The sequence below is a fragment of the Salmo trutta genome, chromosome 37 (genome assembly GCF_901001165.1).
Source record: "Salmo trutta chromosome 37, fSalTru1.1, whole genome shotgun sequence".
Lineage (NCBI taxonomy): Eukaryota > Metazoa > Chordata > Actinopteri > Salmoniformes > Salmonidae > Salmo > Salmo trutta.
In genome coordinates this window covers 10,385,159-10,393,357 of record NC_042993.1, presented here as the reverse complement: position 1 = coordinate 10,393,357, position 8,199 = coordinate 10,385,159, and positions in this window count along the sequence as shown.

The following is an 8,199-nucleotide window of genomic DNA, read 5'->3' as shown; positions in this document are numbered from 1 at the left end:
AGGAGGCAACGGCCATCATCAATTAAAAATAAATTAAACAATATTGGCTCCTGATGGTGGTGTTTAGTTATAGGATATGTAGTCCCTCCTACTGAGGAAGAATCTCAAACTAACCTATTTTCTATCTAAAGCAGTGGAGGCTGCTGAGGGGAAGACGCTCATAATAATGGCTGGAATGGAGTCAATGAACTGGTATCAACCACATGGAAATCACGTGTTTGATGTGTTTGATACCATTCTATTGACTCCATTCCAGACATTATTATGAGCCGTCCTCCCCTCAGCAGCCTCCACAGACCTAAAGGTACAATCTTCTATTTCGACAGCCTAAACCTGACACTGTTTGATGGGGCTGGGGAAATAGAATCACTTTCAAATTTAGGGTTGGAAAAGTTGTGTTTTAACAATGATGGATTATCAAACTGTTATGTCAAACATCTCAAAACCAAAGTCCAGTATTGTTATTTATGATCAGCATAGTATTATACCAGTAGAGGGTAACACTGTATGACAGGGGAAATCCTGTGCAGCTTCCTTATTGAAGTGCTTGACGTGCTTGTTGCACCCTCGACAATTACTATGATTATTATTATTTGACCATGCTGGTCATTTACGAACATTTTAACATCTTGACCATGTTCTGTTATAATATCCACCCGGCACAGCCAGAAGAGGACTGGCCACCCCTCATAGCCTGGTTCCTCTCTAGGTTTCTTCCTAGGTTTTTGGCCTTTCTCAGGAGTTTTTCCTAGGGAGTTTTTCCCAGCCACCGTGCTTCTTTCACATGCATTGCTTGCTGTTTGGGGTTTTAGGCTGGGTTTCTGTACAGCACTTTGAGATTTCAGCTGATGTACGAAGGGCTATATAAATAAATTTGATTTGATTTGATTTGATTTGAAGTGTCATTGGAGTTTGGTTATGTGTTCCGTTGTGCTGCAGTATCACTTATGAAGACATTTTATCTACATTTTATTTAAGATTTTGATCACAAAGCAAGGAGTCTGGTATGACTGAATACTAGGGGTGAAACGGTACGGGTCCACGGTGCAAGGTTCGGTACGCACTGCGAATATATATATATATATATATATATATATATATATATATATATATATATATATATATATATATATGTCATTGTAAAAAAAAGTATGTAAACCAGTGGCATATATATTAACATGGGAAAAATATCCACATAGTAATAAAGTTGTCTCGTAGCTGTATGCAGCTCCGTTCATTAGTTATTTCACTCCAGAGAGAACAGAGCTGAGAAACCGTCGTAGCAGCAATTAGCTTATGAAGGAATTAGCAGTTAGCTAAATGCAAAGGAGCAACATGGCAAGCATTGGCGAGCCAGAACTCGAAGACTCCCCAGTGTCATTCAGGTCTGCCGTCTGGGAACATTTTGGTATCCCTGTAAACTATAATGGGGATTGCCAAAGAGTGGTGGATAAAACTTCTACAACATGTAGGCTCTGTTCATTGCTGATAGCCTATTCCAGTGGCAATGAGAGTAACATGACTACTCATTTGTGCCGACATCACCCCAAAGTGCCAATCGGTGGGACTAGGTGAAAAAACGAAGCGGCAACCAATCAGCAACCACTTACTCCCCACAACCTTCAGGCAACAATATGCGGCTGACTACGGTAGGGTTAAAGAAATCAACGCCGCGATAGCAAAATTAATAGCGGCAGATATGAGACCCTTCTCTGTGGTAGAGAATGCGCGGTTCAGAAACGTTTAAAGTGGTCGAGCCGCTATTCCTTCCCGTATACATTTTGCCCAGACATTAATACCTGCTGTCGTAACGTTGTATTGATTAATGTGACGACTGCTGTTCATCGAATGATTAACTGTTTATAATTATGTGATTAAATGGACCAGGTAATTATTAACTCATTAACCTGGGGCACTGTGGGAAAGTTTTGAGTATCAGTATCAGAAGATCGATTGTCCAACAGTCGCTAATTAATTAATTTCCTCTACAGTTTCATTCTGAACGTCGCATAATCCGGGAATCTGCACAAACCCGAGTTCGTGCGTACCACACCAATTGAGTTGATTATTTATTTACTAACAAACTAAATGTTACGGCTGTCGAAAGGAGCGGACCAAAGTGCAGCGTGGTTGTAGTTCCACATTTTATTTAATCTGTGAAACTTTGCAATACATAAGTAACTGAAATGACAAAACAACAAACCGTGACGCAGAGAGAAACAAACACTACTCAAAATATAATAACCCACAAAACCCAGGAAGAAAAACCCCTACTTAAATATGATCATCAATTAGAGACAATGAGGACCAGCTGCCTCCAGTTGGAGATCAACCCAAAAAACAACAACATAGAAATAGAAAAACTAGAACTTAAACATAGAAATACAAAACATAGAAAAACACAAAACACCCCCTGTCACGACCTGACCTACTCTACCATAGAAAATAACCTCTTACTATGGTCAGGACGTGACAGAACCCCCCCCCCCCCCCAAAGGTGCAGACTCCGAATGCTCTTAAACAAAAAACAAACAAAAACAAAAGGAAGGGTAGGGTGGGGTGGGCAACTCCTGTTTGTGGCGGCTCAAATTCCACGGTCCGGTGGTAATAAAGCAGAAGGATCAGCAGGTGGAGCGGGGATTACGCCCTGAACCGGAGCTGTGGAGGCAGCTCCGGTTCGGGGCGTAATCCCCGCTCCACCTGCTGATCCTTCTGCTTTATTACCACCGGACCGTGGATCGTCGTCGAAAGAACCGGACTGTAGATCATTGCTGGAGGTTCTGGGCTGCAGGCCGCCGCTGGAGGTTCTGGGCTGCAGGCTGTCGCTGAAGACTCTGGGCTGCAGGCCGCCGCTGGAGGTTCTGGGCTGCAGGCCGCTGCTGAAGACTCTGGGCTGCAGGCCACCGCTGAAGACTCTGGGCTGCAGGCCGCCGCTGAAGACTCTGGGCAGGAGGTTCCGTGCTGCAGGCCGTCTCAGGAGGTTCCGGGCTGCAATCCGTCAGAGGAGGTTCCGGGCTGCAGGCCGTCTCAGGAGGTTCCAGGCTGCAGGCCGTCTCAGGAGGTTCCGGGCTGCAGGCCGTCTCAGTAGGCTCCGGACTGGGGAGCGTCGCTGGAGGCTTCGGACTGGGGAGCGTCGCTGGAGGCTCCGGACTGGGGAGCGACGCTGGAGGCTCCGGACTGGGGATGCACATTGGAGGTCTGATGCGTATTGGAGGTCTGATGCGTGGGACTGGCATAGGTGGCGCCAGACTGGTAACACACACCTCAGGTCGAGTGCGGGGAGGAGGCAGAGGACGTACTGGGCTGTGGAGGCGCACTGGAGGCCTGATGCGTGGGACCGGTACAGGTGGCACCGGGCTGATGACACGCACCTCAGGGCGAGTGCGGAGAGGAGGCACAGGGTATACTGGGCCGTGGAGGCACACTGGAGATCTGGAGCTTATGGCTGGCACAACCCGTCCTGGCTGGATAACTACCGTAGCCCGACAAGCGCGAGGCGCTGTGACAGGTTGCACAGGTTTGTGTTGGCGAACTGGGTGACCGTGCGTAGAGCTGGCGCAGGATAACCTGGGTCGAGAAGACGCACCGGAGACCAGGAACGCTGAGCAGGCATACTCCTTCCTGGCTGAATGCCAACTCTAACACGGCACCTGTGAGGAGCTTGCACCGAGCGTACCGGGCTGTAGCTGCGCACTGGCGACACAGTGCGTATCTCAGCATAACATGGTGCTTGCTCGATCACTCGCTCCCCACAGTAAGCACGGGGAGTTGTTCAGGTCTCCAACCTGACTCTGCCAATCTCCCCATGTGCCCCCCCAAAATTTTTGGGGGGGCTGTCTCTCGCACAAAATGGGGATTTCAAAAGAGAGAGAAAGAGAGAGTGCACGAGAGAAATGGTACATTTGTAAGCTATGCTTAGTTTAACCTTAACCTTGCCCCGAACTGCCGCTCTTATGGGTCAGAATATAATGATGTAATTACGTGTTGAAGGTCTCTGATGGGGTGTTTCTTCGTGGACCGGGTTCCGACTTCTCCTCTGATGGCGACACTCCTGTGGTTACCGGGTGTAACTCTCTGATTGTCCACACGATGTCAGTGTCCTTTCGCTTAGTGGTCTGTTTCCTCGCCCTTGTTCGGAAAAGGGGTCTTCTGAGGACGGCTAATCAGCCGTGTAGATGGTTCCAGCGTGTGAATGAAAACAGTGTAGACACACGATTCCTTGGAGATTGGTAACTCGGTGGTCCTGCTTGAATTCACCCTCTTGGACACAGCTATTCATGCATAGCATAGATTGTTAAAAGGTTCCTTTGTCTTCAACCTTGTGTTATGTTTTGGGGTTGCTGACTACTCAGACCTTGGCTGCAGCGCAGGGTCACCTAGACTGATGTGTCAATTCTTAACTCACATGTTTTATACCCTCGGGTCAGAAATGGGTGTTTCCACCTTTAAGGCAAGTTCTCTGGGCGTAACTAGTTACGAGGCAAGGTCTGGATTTTACTCAGATCCAATTTAGACAACTAACTCCACATTTCATCTTTACAAAAACATTCTATTTGATCTGGACATTTTCCACACAACGTACAGTATGCAAACATCAAGTACATATTGTGAAAACTCTTCAAATTACATTGTTTTAATTATAAAGTCGCCATTTAACTTTTAATAACATAACAAAAACAACATTCATTTTCATATTCCATCTACGTATCGTCAGTACTATCATTTTGGCTGACGAAACATATTTAGTGCATGTTACTGGTCAGAGATAGGTTCTCCATACTGAGAGGACAAAGGGATTTTGTCTGCTGCCTTAAGATTTACAATGGGCGGGAGGTGTCATAAAACCCCCTACCTCATACCTGTTGATCTCTCCCCTGGTGGTGGGTGTGAGTTTGAATTTGAGTTTATTTTTATTTTTACAGGGACACTGCACATTAATCAACGTTTTAGTAAAAGTGACGGTTTTAGCCAACCGGCTCATGTTCAGCCCCAGTCCCTGGGCAGGTTATTAAAAACAATTACAATACAGACAATCAATGAGCAGTGAGCACACGCAGAGCAACATAGGACCAGCAAGACATAGCATGCAGACAGACCAACATAGCACAAAAAGCCAGAAAGCAAAATCCATAAAAGCAACAAAGTGTTTCCACACCTCACAAGCTACAGACAACAGACAACATGGAAAGCGGCAATACACAGCTAGGGATTATGTTCACAAATCTGATTGACCTTTAGCCATGTCTTCATGTTTTCTGTGGAAGTGTGATAGGGTGGTGCAGTTATGTGTATCTGATTGCAGGGTATTCCAGACATGGGAAGCTCTCACAGAGAAAGCAGATTGACTAAAGGTGCTTTTCCTTAAGGGAACTATACAGTCACCTCTCATGGCAGACCTTGTGGATCTGCTGCCATATGTTTGGGTTTTATTTAACAAAAGTACTGAGTAGAGGGGGAGCCAGGCCATTTAGGATCTTGAATACAAGACATGCGTCGGTGTATCGCACAAGATTTTCCCAACTCAGGAGCTCATACTTTCTGAGGATGTAACAGTGATGATGGCTATTGGGCTTCCTATCAAGCACTTTGAGAGGCTGTTTGTAGACAGACTGAATGGGTTTTAATGTTGTACAGAAAGCTTGGGCCCAACTAGTCAAGCAGTATGTTAAGTGGGGGGTATCATAGATTTGAAGTACAGTTTTGCTACCTCTGTAGTCAAACAATTTCATATAAATCGGAAATTAGCTAGGTTGAATTTGGTTATTTGAATTACCTTTACACCTGCTTTTTAAAGCCACTTCAGAGATAGTAATTTTCATCTAATTTAATTCTGCAGGGTCAAGCCACAGATACCACAGGAGCCAACCCCTCTCCAGAGACGGCAGACAACAGGGGTTCTCGTCCAGAAAATAAGTCTGCCATGGCTGATCTTTTTGGGGAGTTGTTCACGACCCAGGAGTAGGGAACCAAGTCAAAGGTCAAGGTCATAGAGGAGGAGGTGAACCACTTGGTGGAAGACCAAAGAGTTAATATACCCTCATGTTGCCATGTTAGCAAGGCGCTACCTGGCTGTGCCTGCGACCTCTGTCCCTAGCGAGAGGGTATTCTCCACAGTGGCTGACAATGTCACAGCAAGCCGATCTGTGCACACTGCAGATAATGTGGATAGACTATTCTTCTTAAAGAAAAAAACAAGTAACCAGTCTCAAGTGGTCTTATTTTATTTAAGGCACTGCTATCTGATTTTGATATATGCTGCTGGACTATGCACTCTTGTTAAGTTCTGTTTTAAAACACTATTTTATTTCATGTTATAAGGCAGGCACTGATGTTTTTTGTTGTCCCTTTGTTTCCATATGCTCATGGAAATTCAAGCTACACATGTTTACTATTACAATAAATGGAAAATCTAAATACAAATGACATATTTCTCAGGCATTTATTTCGTCAACGTATCGAAACCGTACCGAACCGTGACAACACTGTACCGTATCGTACCGAACCGTCAGTTTTGTGAACCGTTTCACCCCCCACCCTACTGAATACTCTTATTCATTATTTGGACAGATTCAATCTGAATCACCAGGAGAGATGGAAGCAGCTACAGTAGTTCCTCTCACCATGGCAGTACTTTCAGGTAAGACTTTACCTGGCATTCTCCAGAGACACAGACACACAGAGGTCAAACAGAGATGTTAATTGAAGAGTGGAGAGAGGCAGACCTGGCGCCAGAATAAATCAGTTGGACGTGTCACGCCCTAATCGGTTTCACCTGTCTTTGCGATTGTCTCCAACCCCCTCCAGGTGTCGCCCCCATCTCGCCATTATCCCCTGTGTACTTATACCTTTGTTTTCTGTTTGTTCGTTGCCAGTTCGTCTTGTTTGTCAAGCTTACCAGCGTTTGTTCCTGTCAGCTCCTGTCTTTTCCCAGCCTCTCTTTTCTCTACCTCCTGGTTTGTGACCCTTGCCTGTCCTGACCCTGTACCCGCCCGCTTGACCACTCTGCCCGTCCCTGCCGTCTCTTATGACCAAAAATAACTTCTAGACATCAGGACTGCGATTACTCACCACGGACTAGCAGAATCCTTTTTCTTCTTTCACGACTCTGACGAGCCTGAGGCGGAGGATATACGGCTTCCTCGGGAACAGGCCCTGACCCCAGTGATCTGCGTGAAGAGGAGGCGGAGAAAGAGAAGCCGGAGGGCGGGCTGCCTTCTGAGGAGTAGGAGGAGATCGAATCAACCCCCACTCCCCTCAATTCTGCTCGCAAACATGCAATCTTTGGACAATAAAATGGACAAGTTATTGGGAAGATTAAACTACCAACGGGACATTACAAACTGTAACACCTTATGCTTCACGGAGTCGTGGCTGAACTAAGACAATATCAACATACAGCTGACTGGTTATACGATGTACCGGCAGGGTAGAACAGCAGCGTCTGGTAAGACAAGGGGCGACGGTCTATGTATTTTTGTAAACCACAGCTGGTGCACAATATTTAAAGAAGTCTCGAGCTACTGCTCGCCTGAGGTAGAGTTTCTCATGGTAAGCTGCAGACCACATTACCTACTGTCACGTCTGATTTGGACTGGCGGATAGGCGGAATCAAATGCAGGAGACAGAGGTGCTGGAGGTGAGTGTCTTTTAATACAACTGACACACACAAACGCTGAAAAGCACAGGGCGCTATACAAAGTTCACGTATTTTGAACTGCGCCCATAAAACACAAAATATAATTACAAGGCGCAAGGAGCGCAGCCGGGAAATCGCTCGACAAAACTGTCGGTAACACAACGTAGACAATAAACAATCCCGCACAAAATCCCAACTGAAAACACACATTAAATAAGTCCCCACTAATGACATACACAAAACAGGTGCGGAACAGACAGACAAAACTAAACGACACAGAAACAATGAACGGTGGCAGCTAATAGGCCGGCGACGACGACCGCCGAGCGCCGCCCGACCGAGGAGGGGCGCCACTCTCGTTGGAACCTGTGACAGTACCCCTCCCCTGACGCCGGCCTCGGGGACGGCCCGGAGGGCTAGGCGCCGGCCGATCCGGTCGGCGAAGGTGGAAGTCCAGCAGCATAGAGGGGTCCAGAACGTCCGCCGCCGGAACCCAGCACCTCTCCTCCGGACCGTACCCCTCCCAGTCCACGAGGTACTGCAGGCCCCCTACCCGACGTCGG